This window comes from Balaenoptera borealis (assembly GCF_965194805.1).
Source record: "Balaenoptera borealis genome assembly, chromosome: 11".
NCBI classification, from domain to species: domain Eukaryota; kingdom Metazoa; phylum Chordata; class Mammalia; order Artiodactyla; family Balaenopteridae; genus Balaenoptera; species Balaenoptera borealis.
The window spans coordinates 9,373,195-9,389,332 of record NC_138868.1 but is presented as its reverse complement, the minus strand read 5'-3'; the positions used below and the strand labels follow the sequence as shown (position 1 = coordinate 9,389,332).

The following is a 16,138-nucleotide window of genomic DNA, read 5'->3' as shown; positions in this document are numbered from 1 at the left end:
CAGCCACCATTTTGGTGTCTTCCTGAATACAGAGGATGAGAAAAATAGAAGAAAGAACCCAAGACATCGAGGTGGGGATGGGGAAGAGAAAGAGTCATGAAATTAAATGGTGTAAAAATTTAAATGCTCTTAAAGCTTTTCCTTTTAAAAGGGACTCCCCGGCACTTCCCTGGCGGTCCAGTGGTTAAGACGCCATACTTCCACTGCATGGGGCACAGGGTTCCATCACTGCTCAGAGAACTAAGATCCCGCATGTTGCACACCGCGGCCAAAACAAATAAAAAATAAATAAAAGGGACTCCTCTGTGGAAAACATTGTACTAGATGACGTGTGAGCTTGGAAAAGATTAAGGCAGGATCCAGCCGGTGGTACAGCTTCTGATGTACCAGAAGATGGGCCTGGTATCATCTAAGTCAAGCAAGGGACAAAACCAACGACTTCTGCTGACGTGTCCCACGCTGATCAAAGGAGAAACCCAGCGGCCGGGAGCCGAGAATGCACTGCTGTGTCAGACCAGACAATTGGCTTCGTCATTCCAGGGCATGACCACTGTGTGGCAGGAACGGACGTGAAGGAAGGGCAGGCTGTGGCCAAAGAACTCATTGGAGCCATTCCAGAGAAGAGAGGATGGGGGGCTGGGTGGGGCATTCCCCAGAGGCCCTCCAAGACCCCCACACGCTGGCGTTTTACATCTAAAAGGTACAGTGAACTGTGTGGAGAAAACTGATACATAACGAGATTCCCCTGCAACAGGGTAGAGACCGGCTTAGTTACTCACTCCGTGTAAAACAGTAACAAAGCACATAGTGGTTAAATAGTGTTATTACTATACATGTTATTATGCTACTAATGTGAATCACTCACAGTTTCCTGGCCAGGAAGACTGAACTGAAATTTTTATTTTAACAATGAAATCATGTTTTTTTTACCAACAGATTGGTAAAAAATAAAAGAGCTCAATAAAAACAAATAAGGGTATAGAGAAAGCAGGGGCTTTCATACCCAGAATGTACATAGATACTGCCTTTTGGGAGGGCGATTGGGAGCAGCTATTAGAATGTTAAACGCATGTGCTCCTTTGCCCAGCAATTCCATTGTTAAGTATCTGAGTGAAATCCTTGTACATGTGCTCAAAATGGCATGTGCCGGGATGTTCCTAGACACGGGAAACAACATGCAACATACAATATTTCATCTAGGCTATGCAATATTTCACAACAGTGAAGGAGAATGAAGCAGATCTGTATTTACCTACACAGAACATCTCCAAAACATATTGTTAAGGGGAAAAAAGCAAATTGCAAAACAATATGCTATGGTCTTATTTATGATTTCTTTTAACCCACCAGACTATAGATGTCTGGGTTACACTACAGGTATGCCCAAAAGCTTCGAGCAAAGTCTGCAGCGGGCATGCCAAGATTATGGCAGTGGTTAGCACTATGGAGGAGCGTGCAGGTGGGCTTGGGACAAGGAGAACAGCCCTTTTTTAAATTTTTTATAAAAATGACTTGCTATGAGGTGTAATTAAAAATTAAATCTTTGAAAATGTTAGCTGTAAAAATGTCTACCTGCCCAATCGAGTGTCCATCAGGGTTGGAAGTATTTTACCAGCTGTAATTACTTCAACAAGAGGAGGTTCATTCAACAGATATTTATTGAGCACCTACTATGGGCCAGGCACTGTTCTAGACTCTGGGGAATATTAAAAATATCTGCTTTCATGGAAGTTTATATTCCAGGGGAGTTTATGACATCATCTCCTTGGGGCGGCAGGGGGCAGTGTCTCTGGGAGAGAAGCTGGGGGGTTGATAAAATATGCCCAGAGACAGGGTCAGCTCTTCTAGGCCAGGGAAAGAGGAAGAGGTGTCTGCAGTTGGGCAGCTCCAGTGCCACTCCCCAGGCCTTGTGAAGGGATTGAGAACCAAGTATGGAAGGAGGGAAGGGGACAGCCAAGCTCTGGTCTGGCTTAGGAGGCCTGGGTCCTCAGGGCTACCAAGGAGAGTTCCCTTCCTGCACGGGGCCACTTAGAATGATGATGGCTGAGAGCCAACAGGTAGGGGGACAGAGGGACAGAGAGTGAGAGGAAAGTGAGTAGAAGGAAGTAAGATTAGAGAGGAAAGGAGCTCGTGGAGGAGGAGGCGTTGCTCCACCTTGGTCAAAAGCGGGGAGACCATCTCTCCCTTCAAGTGTCATCTGGCGCCAGAGCAAGGCCCAGCAGCCCTGAGTGTGCTGGGAGCTACGTGAGAGGCTGCCATTCCTCAGCATCCTCACTTCCCCCCCTTCTGCCCCTCTGTCCCCCACACCAGGCCACCTGGCTTCTGCTTTGTTTCCTGTCTGAGCTGAATGGAATAGGGAATAGGATAGGTGAAGTGACTCCAGAGAGGTTTAACCTGAAAAAGCAGAACTGAGACTAAGCTTACCATAGTGATCATTTTGCAGTATATACATAGATCAAATCATTATCTTGTACCCCTAAAGCTAACACAGCATTATGTGTCAATTACGTGTCAATAAAACTGGAAAAAGAAAAAGTGGAACTGAATTTGTGGTTTACTCAAGAGATTAAACATACAGTTGAAGGAGAGAGGGTTAAGGGAATCCTGTAACCCAGAACAACCTGCATCCACAGAATGATGGCAAGGAGGGGGCCCTGGGGTACACACAGAGGAATGACTCAATAATAGTGAAATGGCAGACATCCTTAAAAAGCCAGTAAGGGAGAGATTTCAGGCTCGGGCAGCCTCTCCTGAGGCCTTCAAATCATCCCTCAGAGGCCCCAGGGATGCCCCAACTGACCCTGACCCAGCCAGCGTCATGTGATACCAGTTCACATGGGTGCTGGGAGGCAAAGGTAATCTGATTGTTCTGGAAAGTCATGTTTGCTAGGGAAGACTGGCTCTGTTAAAGATCAGTGTCAGGTTTGAACCTGTTCTCCCCAGACCCACGTGCTGTACCTCAGAGAGCAAGACGGGGAGAAACGCAGGGCGGTGTGAGCTGCTTTGTAGAGGTCTGATGATTTATAAGATCCAAGTGGGTTTAAAACTGCCATGCCCAGTTGACCGGACTGGACCTCAAGCTAAAGAATCACCTCCACTTCATTTCTTTTCCACTTTGAACTCAGAGAATCAACCGGGAGATTCCTGACCCACCACTTCACATAGTAAATAATCCTTTCAATAGAGAATGGATAAACAACAAGGTCCTACCGTATAGCACAGGGAACTATATTCAATATCCTGTGATAAACCATAATGGAAAAGAATATGAAAAAGAATGTACATACATGGGGCTTCCCTGGTGGCACAGTGGTTGAGAATCTGCCTGCCAATGCAGGGGACACAGGTTCAAGCCCTGGTCTGGGAAGATCCCACATGCCGCGGAGCAACTAAGCCCGTGTGCCACAACTACTGAGCCTGAGCTCTAGAGCCTGCGAGCACAACTACTGAGCCCATGTGCCACAACTACTGAAGCCCACGCGCCTAGAGCCCGTGCTCCACAACAAGAGAAGCCATCGCAATGAGAAGCCCGCGCACCGCAACGAAGAGTAGCCCCCGCTCGCCGCAACTAGAGAAAGCCTACATGAAAGCAGCAATGAAGACCCAACGCAGCCAAAAATAAATTTATTTTTTTTAAAAAGAATGTGTATATATATATATATATATCTATAACTGAATCACTTTGCTGTACAGCAGAAATTAACACAACATTGTAAATCAACTATACTTGAATAAAAATTTTTTTTTAATTTTTAAAATAATAATGCTTTCTTCTCGCTCTCGGCTGGCAAGTCCTTCCCAGCTCAGAAGTCTGCTCTGTGAACAAGGAACCAGCACAGGACACCTGGGTCAGCTACCATTTGCACAAGTCTGCATGGGGCTGGCAATGGTGTTTCTCTCTTGGCAACTCGAGGTGTACATTGCTGAAACACATGGCATTGCTTTAAAATACACAATTCCCCAGGAGATTTCTGATCTCAATGCTTCCAAATCTTTCTTTTCGTTTTTTTTTTTCTTTTTTCAAATCTACTTTCTAGAAGGACTTTGCCCAAACCTGAGAAAGATAAACACATTTGGCAAACCCCAGCCTCACTGTCCTCAACAGAGGCTTGGAAACGCCCTGAAAGGCGTGGATGTGACTGCCATGTGTTCAGACACCGCATATGCTCCCCTGCTCACATGTCACTATTTCACAGCCAAGTGCTTCCCAGCAAAATACACAAGGGCTTTGTCTCAATCTGCAACAGTCTGCACTGGCATCGGAACCACTGTCACTGTGTCTGTCCAGCTCAGAAAGAACAGCTGGGTGGAGGGTGGCAGTGAGCTGCCATGGAGAGAGGGTCAGCCCCACCTTGCTTCAGGGGGAAAACACAACTCTGCACATCCTGGCTGGGATTTCTGGTCACAAATCTCACTAGGAAGGAAGGGATGGGGGAGAAAAATGAAGGTGATTTTTTTTGTATTACTCTCTTAATAAGACAAAGCCTAGGGACTTCTCTGGTGGCACAGCGGTTAAGAATCCTCCTGCCAATGCAGGGGACACGGGCTCAAGCCCTGGTCCAGGAAGACCCCACATGCCACAAAGAAACTAAGCCTGTGTGCCACAACTAACTGAAGCCCGCGCGCCTAGAGCCCGTGCTCCGCAACAAGAGAAGCCACAACAAAGAGTAAACCCCACTCGACACAACTAGAGAAAGCCCACGCGCAGCAAGGAAGACGCAACGCAGCCAAATAAATAAATAAATAAATAAATAAATAACAAAGCCTGGTCAGGGCATCAGAATCTCACCCGAGGGACTTCCTTGGTGGTCCAGTGGTTAAGACTCTGTGCTCCCAATGCAGGGGCCCCAGGTTCGATCCCTGGTCAGGGAACTAGATCCCTCATGCCACAACTAAAAGAGCCTGAATGCCACAACTAAAGATCCCGTATGCCCCAACTAAAGATCCCACTTGCTGCAACAAAGATCCCGTGTGCCCCAACTAAGACCCGGCACAGCCAAATAAATAATTTTTTTTTTTTAAGATTTATTTATTATTTATTTATTTTTATTTTTGGCTGCATCGGGTTTTAGCTGTGGCACGCGGGATCTTCGCTGAGGCATGCGGGCACTTCGTTGCAGCGCGCAGGCTTCTCTCTAGTTGTGGCCTACAGGCTCCAGGGCGTGTGGGCTCTGTAGTTGTGGCGCGCAGGTTCCAGAGTGCGTGGGCCCTATAGTTTGCAGCTCGCAGCCTCTCTAGTTGAGGCGCGCGAGCTCAGTAGTTGTGGCACGTGGGTTTAGTTGTCCTGCGGCACGTGGTATCTTAGTTCCCTGACCAGGGATCGAACCCGCATCCCCTGCATTGTAAGGCGGATTCTCTACCACCAGACCACCAGGGAAGTCCCTAAATAAATTTTTTTTTTTTAAAAAAGGATCGCATCCGAAAGATGCATTTTTTAAATAAAAACAAAATAATCAATTGGGAACAGAATAATCAAAAGTCACATTTTCCAGACTTAATTGACATTTCAGATGTCAGTCACCGGTACTGGACCAAACTGATCAGATTTGGGGACCCCCCTCCTCCTCCACACCCCAGCTTTCTTCCCCTCCCCCTTCGTCAACTACAATTCTTGGCCATCAAATCTCTGCTGTAATTCTGGTGGGGGCCATCTCCAACTCACCCCTGACCTACCTGCGTCTCCCACCAAAGCCCCACAGGTCTCTTCCCCACTCAGCACCCCCTCTGAAGCAGCCACCCCACATTTCTTAGATCAGCTCTTCACTTTTTCAGTCTCCAAGCTTTTTTTTTTATTGAAGTATAGTTGATTTGTATACAATGTTGTGTTAGTTTCAGATGTATAGTTAAGTGATTCAGTTACATATATAAATATATATATATATATTTCTTTTTCAGATTCTTTTCCATTATAGGTTATTACAAGATTGAGTCTCCAAGCTTTTGCTTTACCTCCTTTTCCACCCCAACAAGGCAGTCCCACATGCTGGAAAAGTGTGGGTTTTGAAGTTTGCTGACTTTCCATCCTTTACTGAAGTTAAATCAGGCTCGTCAACAGCTCAAGGAGAGCAGCTGATTTGCACAACTTGCGTAGTAACTTATTAGGGAATCATTTCTGGTGTTTGTTTCTTTTGTTTGCTTTTGGATTTCATTTTGTTTGTTTTTGTTGGATCGTTTTTACCCGAAGTCTAAGGGAATGCATTGGAGATCAGAGAACTATGCAGTAATGGACAGAAGGAAAATAGGAGTCCATGTCGCTAAGGGGAAGTGTATTAAATGATAAGACAGGGATAGGAGGGCTGATGGAGTTTCTGCCACAAGCTGTGCACCATGTGCCCGGCACTGCGCTGGCGATATGATGGTGGATGAGCTGACCGCCTCCCTCCCTCACGGAGCTGACAGTCTGGTGCGGAGGCAGCTAGACAAGCAACCAGTTACTGATGATCTAATATGAAGAGTGCTGAGAACAGGAACGTACAGAGCAACGCGGGTGCACAGACTGTGGGGGGAGCATGTGGGGGGTGTTTGTGTGTCAGGGGAAGAAGACTTCCAGGAGGAAACGCTCCCTAAGCTGAAACCCGAAGGATTGCGGAAGAGAAGCTTGTTGAAAGCCAGTGGGCCAGAGAGCAGGAGATGAAAGAGCTGGGTGTGGCTGGAGAGGCCGGGCTTGAGGCTGCAGGGGCTGACAAGGACCAGAGTTAAAAAGAGGGGAGTGCCAAACTGGAAGTAACCCAAATGTGTTTCAACAGTTTAATGGATAAACAAACTATGGCAGCATTCATACAATGGAATACTACTCAACAATAAAAAGGAATGAATTATCAATATACACAACTTGGATACATTTCAAGTTCATTATGCTGAGTGAAATAAACCAGTGTTAGGTTACCTACCACATGATCTGTGTGATTCCTTTAATATGACATTCTCAAAAAAACAAAACTATACTGAGGGAGAACAGATTTGTGGTTACCAGGGAATCAAGGGATGGTGTGACTATAAAGGGAGAGCTCAGGGTCTCAGGGGGTGAGGAGGTTTTCCTGATTGTGGTGGTAATTACATGAATCTATACATGTGTTATTGAATAAAATTCATAAAAGTATAAAAAAAAAAATAGGGGAGTGCTTGAGGACTCCCTGGGGCCTTGGGTGGAGCCGGAAAGGCTGAGACACGCCCAGAGCCACCTCCAAGACCTTTTCTTCCCTCTGTGAACCTACATGCTGTCTCTATAAAGCATCCCTAGCCAACTCTTCACTCACTTAGTGAGAAGCGGCCAATCCACGTCAGAGCAAAGGGAGCGGGAGACACGCCCCACTCCCCATGTTTTTTCCTGTACTTATTTCGGCCGCCAGAAAAGCCCTAGCAAAGGTTCTCCATGATTACATAACAAGAACAGGGCAAGCAAGCTTTGGGGGACACACGGAATCCAGCCGTTTCCCCTTTAAAAATCGCAAAACACCGAAAGTGTGTGTGAGCAAAACATTCAGTGCAGGCTGTTTCCCTGGGTCGCTGGCAAGGTCTGGAATCACCATCCAGCGGCAAGAACCCTGTTAGCCCAAGGTGTTTATTTCCTTTTGATAAACAGTAACGTGTAATTTCCCATTTTTAGGGACAATAATTACTTCAAACAAAGGGCAGTTACCAAAGGGCGGTTACATTATTTAGAGGGACAGGTTCTCCTCCGTAAGAGAACTGCAGCTCAGCTTTTTAAAATAATAATAATTTTTTTTTAACTTTAGCTAAAAGCATTCATTTCTCTCTTAGATAAGATTCAAGAAACAAGTACTTTTTGGAACACAGGGTGTTTAAATAGAAGAAGGAAAGGAAAAAACCACCTCTTCCCCTCCAGGCCTCCTGGACCACCAGCTCTTACCCCAGCCACGCTTGGCACCGACAATGCCCACCTGGCACTTCTCCCTCCCGCAGCTAAATTCCTAGAATTTATTTTCTAGGAATTTAGTCAATCCACACCGAATGCCTCCACTCTCTCACTTAACATCCCTAATCTGCCTGAAGGGCCCACTTGAAATTCAAGTTGTGAGCGAACTTGTACTCTTACAAGCAGAAAAAGCCCTGGTATTATTCTCTCCTGCCTGTTCACATTCCAGCCCTCCCCACTGCCTGGCCACTAAGCCAGATGATGGAGGCCAGGATGATGGCCCTGCGCCCCGGTGGAGACCACACCCCCAGATAAGACCCCAAACCCAGGCCACAGGGCACTGGCTAGAAAGCCAGGGGTTGTCAAAAGCCTTCTCCCTCACCTGGCCTGGAGTGGGGGACCTTAAGACAGGCAGGGGACAGGAATTCCCTGGCGATCCAGTGGTAAAGACTCTGGACTTCCACTGCAGGGGGCATGGGTTAGATCCCTGGTCGGGGAACTAAGATCCCATAAGCCGCGCGGCGTGGCCATACAAAACAAAACAAACAAAAAGACAGGCAGGAGTCTGAAAGCCGGGCTACAGACGAGGGGCCATGTCAGGCCCCCAGAGGGGAAAGCAAGGCGGGCACCTACCCATGCTGTTTGTGAGGCTTTGCTAAAAGGCTCTCCAGGCCCAAAATACCCAGAGCTGGCCTGCCCAAAGGCCTGAAATAACCACCAAGAGGGACCCACATCTCAGGGCCCAAAAGTCCTCTTTTTAAATGTAAATATCCCAAAGAATTAACATACAGGGCCCTGGCACTCTCCAGCACAGCAGTTTCTCAGAGTACAAAGCTGTCGATTGACTAAGGGAAAAGCTTGTGTCCCTGCAAGGCTTAGGGCTTAGGGACCCACCGGGGTAAGGTGGCTAGCTCCCACGGCCGCGCCCTCCCTGGGAGGTGTGAACCTGGCCTCCAGCAACTTCCCGACGCACCGCCCCCCTCACCCACCCCCGGTCTTCCTTCCCCTCTTTCCTCCCTGCTGTGCCCCGCGCCCTACCCCACTCGGCCAAAGCAGGGCTGGTGGCTCGCAGCAGCCCAGAGGTGGATAGAAATCTGCCTGGCAACGAGTCACGGGGACCTGGATGCGGCCTGGCAATTGGCAGTTCGGCCGAACGGGGCGTGGCGTCAGATGCTCCCTAGAGACTGTCCTGGGGGGGGGGCCCTCCCCCCCCCGTCCCTCCCTCCCACGCTCCCTCTCACTTCTCCGGGACCGCGAGTCTCCGGAAGGCTCTCTTACTCCCTGGAAAATGGCGGCCCCACGATTACATTATGGGGGGCTTAAGGGTGTCACCTGGTTTCTGGTTGGAGCGGAAGAGCTTGAAGTTGCAAGAATGCTGTTTTATTTAGGTGGTAAATTCATTTGGGGCGCTAGGAGGGACTTAGATAGGGAGCGGGGCTAAAGTCCCCTCAGAGCCCTTGGGCGCAGCCCCTGCTCCCTGTAGGTCCTCTCTCCTGTCCTTCCCTCCGCACGCCCTGACGCGCTCCCAGCTGCTCGTTCCAAATCGTCCGCCTTCCCGGGGCTTTGCTCCTCCCCAGCTGCCTTCTCCCTCCCGGCACCGGCCACGCCGCATCCACCTCTGCCCGGTCCCGGGCTCGCTTTTCTGTTTTCCCCATAGATTGCTTTTTACTTCCCTCTCCCCTCGGGCCCCCATAATCTCCAGAGCAAAGAGCCAGTGGTCCAAACTCGTGGAGGCCTCAGTTCCTTCCCCTTGGGCGGGGCGCCGCTGGTGGGTGGGACAGAGCAAGTGCTCCGCTCAGCCGCTCACACCGCTGATGGTTAGCGAGTTCCCAAGCTGGGCTCCGATTGGCCTCAGCTGTGGAGACCAGGAGGCCGGCAGGCGAAGGGATGAGGGAGACTGTCCACGGTTGGGAACAACTCTCCTGCCCAAAACTCCTCTCTGGGGCCCCCTCACATTCCCGGGTTCTCCCCAAGACAGGATCCCCAGAGGCCTCAGCTGGCCTGCATTCCCGCAGCTGGGGGACAGCCAGCCCAGGGAACGGGGTGGTGGAAGGGGCCTCCAGGCTTCCTGGACGGCCGTCAGGGACAGTGGGTGAGGTAGTTATAATGCAAGTGTTTTGACTGTCTTCTCCCATGTTTATCATCATCCTGGAAGAGTGAATACTCAGGAGGGGAAAAGACCCAGGGTAACACTGGGGAGGAGGGGCTGGCAGCAGCTGACAAGGTTGAACCTGGGCCAAGGGTTCACTTCACTTCAGGCCTGGAGCCTAACCCCTACCCCCCAAATGGGCAAGTGAATAAGAGCCTTTTCTGGGCTGGACCAGAAACCAGCCAAGTTGCCGGGGTCTCCAGTTTCTGCTACTTACTAGCTGTGTGACCCTGAACATAATTGCTTAACCTCTCTGAGCCTCAGTTTCTATGTCTGAGGAAAGTAATACCCACCTCATAGGGTTGTAGAAATCAAAAGAGATAAAGTGCGTACAATACATATACAATGCCTAACACAAAGTAAGTATTCAATAGAAATGGCTAACACTTCCAGTACTTACTATATGCCAAATACATTATACTGTATGTGTTAACTTACATCATCCTCACAGAACTGCTATGAGAGAGATAATGTATCATCCCTATTTTATAGATAAGGGAAGTGAGGCACAGAGAGGTTCAATAACTTGCCCAAGATCACACAGCTAGGAAGTGGCAGAACTGATAGCTACCATCATCATCATCTTTATCATCATCATCATCATCATCATTATTCCCTTATTCCATCATCATTATTCCCTTACTTATTCCCTTGTAGGCTCCTTGAGGAAACGGGCTTTGCCCATAAGTATTTATTAACTGCCTCAGTTCTCAAAAGGTCAAGGCCCTACAAATTTTGAAAGACAGCTTCCATTTCCTAAAACCTCCCCAGAAAAAAATTCCCGGGTTCCTCAGGGAAGCAGCAACGGCATCAGGGAAAGGGGGAAAAATGCTTTTTTAAATTTTTAAAATTTTTAAATTTTTTTTTTTTTTTGGCCGCACCCTGACATGTGGGATCTTAGTTCCCCAACCAAGGATGGAACCCCTGCGGTAGAAGCATGGAGTCCTAACCACTGGACCACCAGGGAAGTCCCAAAATGCTTTTTTTTTTAATTAGAAAGCTTGGATTGACCTAGAGAGAGTCACCTCTTCCAGCTCTAAGGGTGGAGACGGATTGCTTCACTTCTCTGAACCTCACTTTTCTATAGCCTTCTGGCCAGGGGCCGAGTGAGAACTCAGCATGAGATCTCAAGAGATGGGCACCTTGTGGACCACCAGGCCCTGTCCCGAGAGAAGCTCTTCATTCTTAACCCTTTCCGATCCTCGGCCCCGCTGCTGGGAGGTTTTTCCATTAAGGCCAGGTCTCAAGTTCGTGGTGGAAAATAACAGAGATTTTTAAAGGGAATTGAAACCACCAGCCTCAGCAGAATGTTCCACACACATTTGCTCTGGCCCATGCACGGCAGCACCTCTGCTGGCATCAGTCAGCCTTGGGAAGCGCTAGCAAATGCCTGACGCCACGGGGCGATTCAGAGGCCGGTAAACAGCTCTGGCATTCCCAACCCGTGGCAAGCATTCATGCACTGAATTCTTTGTCCTGATGAGGACGGACAGAGAGCTGCTCTGTCCTGCAAAGCCCAAAGCCAGAACTCCCGTTTCCAAACCCCAGCCGTAAAGCACACCAAGGCCGAGGCATGCAGGCCACCAGCCCTTTCAAGTGTGCTTGCAGAATAAACTTGCCCAAACTTGGACTTCTTTCTTGAAAACTTGGGTTTACTTGTTAATTCCAAAGGGGAAAATAACACGGCGCTGTTACGATGGAGAAACTTGGCAATCTCCTCCTTCACCAAGGGATCCAAGTCATGAGGGTCCTGAGCAGTGACCCCACTCCACTTCTGTGGGATCCCTGCCCCAGAACACATAACCTGAACCCAAGCATGAGGAAATATCCTCAGACAAACCCACACCGAGGGATGTTTCTGCAAAACAACTGGCCGTGTACACTTTCAAAAATCTCAGTGTCACAAATGACAGCAAAAAGCAAAGGAACTGTTTCAAACTGAAGAAGCTAAAGAGACCATGACAATTAAATGTCACATGGGATCACAGATGGTTGAAGCCTAAATGGGAAAAAAGACATTGATACAAGGAAATTGTAAGTACTGGGGCAATTGGTAAAATTTAAATATGGGCAATATGTCAGATAATAATAACAATGTTAAGTTTCCTGAATTTGGCTCTTATCTTGTGGTTATATAAGAGAATGTCCATACCTGCTGAAGGATTTAGGAGTAAAGGGTCATGATGTTTGCAATTCACTTTCAAATGATTCAGCAGATATAATGATAATTATAACATCTAGAGAGAGAGAGATTAAAACCAACAAGGTAAAACTGGGAAATCTAAGTGAAAGTTATATGGATATTCACTGTGTCATTCTAGCAACTTCTCTGTAGGTTTGAATTCAAAATAAATACACTGTAAAAAAAAATAGGAACGTCAGTTACAAGCTGAGCAGCATCTCTCACGTCACAGCTAATATGCAACGCCAGAGAGCTAAGATGGGACTTGAGAAATGAGACGCACGTGCCAGCAACATGCAAAGTCCTGGGGGTGCAGTGCCTTGGCTTTGGGCCACTAGAGACATAGCAGTATTTCAACAGTTCTGTTACTCAAAACATTTGAGTTGGCTTACCAGCCACATGGGAAAATTAGTTGCACTACATTATAATCATGCCTTGCTTTTGACCCCAAACAGCCCCAGCCACCTAATTAACCAGCCTTGCTTCTGAAAATATCATAGACTATTGGAACTGGCAAGGACCTTAGAGAATGCGTGCCGTATCCATGTTACAAATGAGTAAACCGAGGCTCAAAGAGGGACCTTCACTTGTTCAAGGTCATGGCGAATCCCACTGACTCCCAGGCTAGTGGTCTTTTTCAGGGTTTTGTCCTGGGAACCCTGGAGGATCTTCCAGGCCCTTTGGCTATTTGCAGGCCTCAAGAGAGGAAGATTTGTGCTTCCCCAAGGAAATTGTTACTTTTTTTTAATGCACAAGTGATGTTGAGGGCAGTTCCAAAAGAGAGGGGACAAAAATATTCTTAACAGTAAAATTTTCACAGAAGTAAGTGTAGCACCTCCTAGTATAAGTGTGTTTGTTTAAAACAAAAATTGTCATATTACTTTATGATCATACCTTAGATACATCCCACATAACTGTGGCTATTTTAAAAAACCTCAGTACATAGAAAGTCACACTTGCCAAACAGAAAAATGAGGATGAGGGCATTGTCCTGGTCGTTCTCTATCTCGCCATCCACCCTGAGGCCCCTTCTCCCTGCTTCTCTGCCCTGCTGTGTGCCTCCAGAAGGCCGATCCCTCTACCCGCAAGTTCTGGGATTGGGACTTCCCCGGTGGCGCAGTAAGACTCAGTGCTCCTAATGCAGGGGGCCCGTGTTCGACCCCTGGTCAGGGAACTAAAACCCACGTGCATGCCGCAACTAAGAGTTCACATGCCGCAACTAAGAGTTCACATGCCGCAACTAAGGAGCCCGCCTACTGCAGCTAAGACCCCACACAACCAAATAAATAATTTTTTTTTTTTTAAAAAAAGACCTGGGCTCGCTTGCCCTTCAGCGCAAGGCACCAGCAGAAGGAAAGGTCAGGGTGCTTATTCCTGCTTCTCATGGTGGGCAGTTCTGGCAGATGCTGTGGCCCCTCGTGGCTAGATTCCAGGAATACCATCTCTTCCCAGGGCCCTTCAGGCCCAGGGGTAGCACCAGCCTCCCGCTGTCCCTGGGGGCCTCACCACCCCTTGTTGGCTGCTTGGTCCTGGCCCACTACTGCATAAACAGCCACTGTTAAATTCTCTGTGGCCGAGTTGTCTTCACGAACATTTCCTGTAGGGACCCTGACGTACAGAAATAAGTTTGAGTTGCTGAAAAACATACACTGCCTTTTGTGAGCATGGGGTGCATTTCAACATAATTGAATTTGGGACTTCCCTGGCGGTCCAGTGGTTAAGACTCTGCACTTCCAATGCAGGGGGCTCAGGTTCGATCCCTGGTCGGGGAACTAAGATCTCACATGCTGTGGGGTGTGGCCAAAAAAAGTAAAAAAAAAAGAATTGAATTTGCCAAATGTCCCCTTAGCCACGCCCACAGTCAGTCACACTGCTTAAAGCAAGGTGCACTGCCAGACGGCAGGCCCTGCCGTGGCTCCGCGCTGGAACTCCAAGGAAGGACCCTGAGGAGCCCAGCCCAGCCCCCTCCAGGTCTCCTGAGACCACTCCCACCCTCAAATGCAGGAACTGGGACCTCAGAGTATTAAGACCTCCTGAATCTGGGCCCTGCAGGACTTTGGGGAATAACTTGGACCATCCCCATCAGGTAGGCGGTGAGAAGGCGTCAGGAAGAACGGAGGAAGGGGGGAACTCAGAGTGGGTGGGCAGAACAAGCAAAGGAAAGCTCGCTGGGATGGGCCCTCCATATGCATCTCCACCCCCTGGCACCTCCTCCATGTTTCCCCTTCCGGTGGTGACAGTCATTGCAGCAGGGAGGACTCCTGTCCTGTGGTCACTGCCTCCAGCCTGGGTCTGATGTGGGAGGAGGGCAGCTGGGAAGTTTCTCACATTTGAATGGCCCGTTGCCATGTTCCTGATCCACCTGACCCACTACCCCGACTGTCCCAGCCAATGAGGTCTCACCCTGAGGGTCCAGGAAACATCACCATCATCCTCATCATCCCCGGTAGAAGCGTCACTTACACGTGTGTATTTCCAGTCTTCCAGTGTCCCACATCCATCACATCATTTGGTCTGTGGAGGTCAGCAGAGGAGGATTCTGAGACCGGGGGTGGGGGGGGGGGGGGGCAGGGACAGCATCTAACCACGTGATGCTCTAAAAATACTTGTTGAATGAATGGACGCTGAGGGCCACACTAGTGTACATCACCCCTTCCTCAAGCTAAAAAAAATTTTTTTAATTGCCATATTATTGGACAACCTGGGTAGTTCTGCCCGGGAGATCTTTCCAGCGTCCCAGTGGGCATCCCCCTGGCTGTGTACACAAGTGCACCGCACTGTCACCCACTTATCCCCCCTCCAGATGCCAGGACCACACATCTCAGGCAGCAGGCACACTCTGTCCCACTCCACACTCATCAGCTTCAGAACTGAGAACTGGGATTTGAGCCGTGGTTGAAAGAAGCACACTTGTGGGGAGCCCAGACCTGGTTAGGACGGAAGGCAGCTGCGTGTAGGCACGTGTGCCAGTGGGCGTGTGCACACTCTAGCTTTTCAGTGTGTGTGCAGGGGCTCACACCCACCTCTCTAGGACTCCATGCGCACCCTCATGCTCTCAATAAACAAACATATGGCTGTGACATGAATGCTATACCCTTAAATGCGACGCCCTTGCACAACAGACAACCCGAATACCTGGACAGACAGACTCTGGTCCTGTGGGTGCTACCCCTGTTTTATGGGTGAGGAAACTCTTGCCCAATTCACACAAGCAGCTTTTAAAAAGCCACGGGGGCTGGGGGAGGGATAAATTAGGAGTATGGGATTAACAGATACACACTACTATATATAAAATAGATAACCAACAAGGACCTATCGTATAGCACAGGGAACTATATTCAATATTTTGTAATAACCTATAAGGGAAAAGAATATATATATATATATATATTATATATATATTTATATATATATATATATAAATATTTATATATCTAAAACCGAATCACTTTGCTGTACTCCTGAAGCTAATACAACATTGTAAATCAACTATACTTCAATAAAAATATAAAATTTAAAAAAATTTTTTTTAAAAAGCCACAGGGGATCAAGCACCTCCCTTGTTACCTATCTCTTTCCAAAACCAAGAGCCACCCGTGAGCTCCAAACCCCCCCCAGGGACACAGGCTCTGCTGGCTGAGGTGGGAGTGGATGAAGCTGGCAAAGGCCCGTCTGAAATCCAAGCAAGGGCAGGTGCTGCGCTGAGACCCGCAGACAAGCTGGCTCTGGAGAGGGCAGGAGGGGGTTGGAGCTGGTATCTCCGCTCCAGGGCTGATGGGAGAGGTACAGAGCTGCTTCCACTGGCAGAAAGGAAGCAGCTCTGGGGAATGGCAAGGGGGATGAGCTTGGTTCTATCATTTTGGCCTAAGAAGGCACTGCCCTCTGCCCAGCAATGACCAACATCAGAAGCCAGTTTCTAGAAGGCCCCCCC

General features: G+C 48.5%; 1 protein-coding gene across 2 annotated transcripts in view; it reads right to left on the bottom strand.

Moving 5' to 3' along the window:
- The window catches only part of AHNAK (AHNAK nucleoprotein), a 93,435-nt gene that overhangs the window by 37,983 nt on the left and 39,314 nt on the right, over positions 1 to 16,138 (bottom strand). The window lies entirely within an intron of this gene.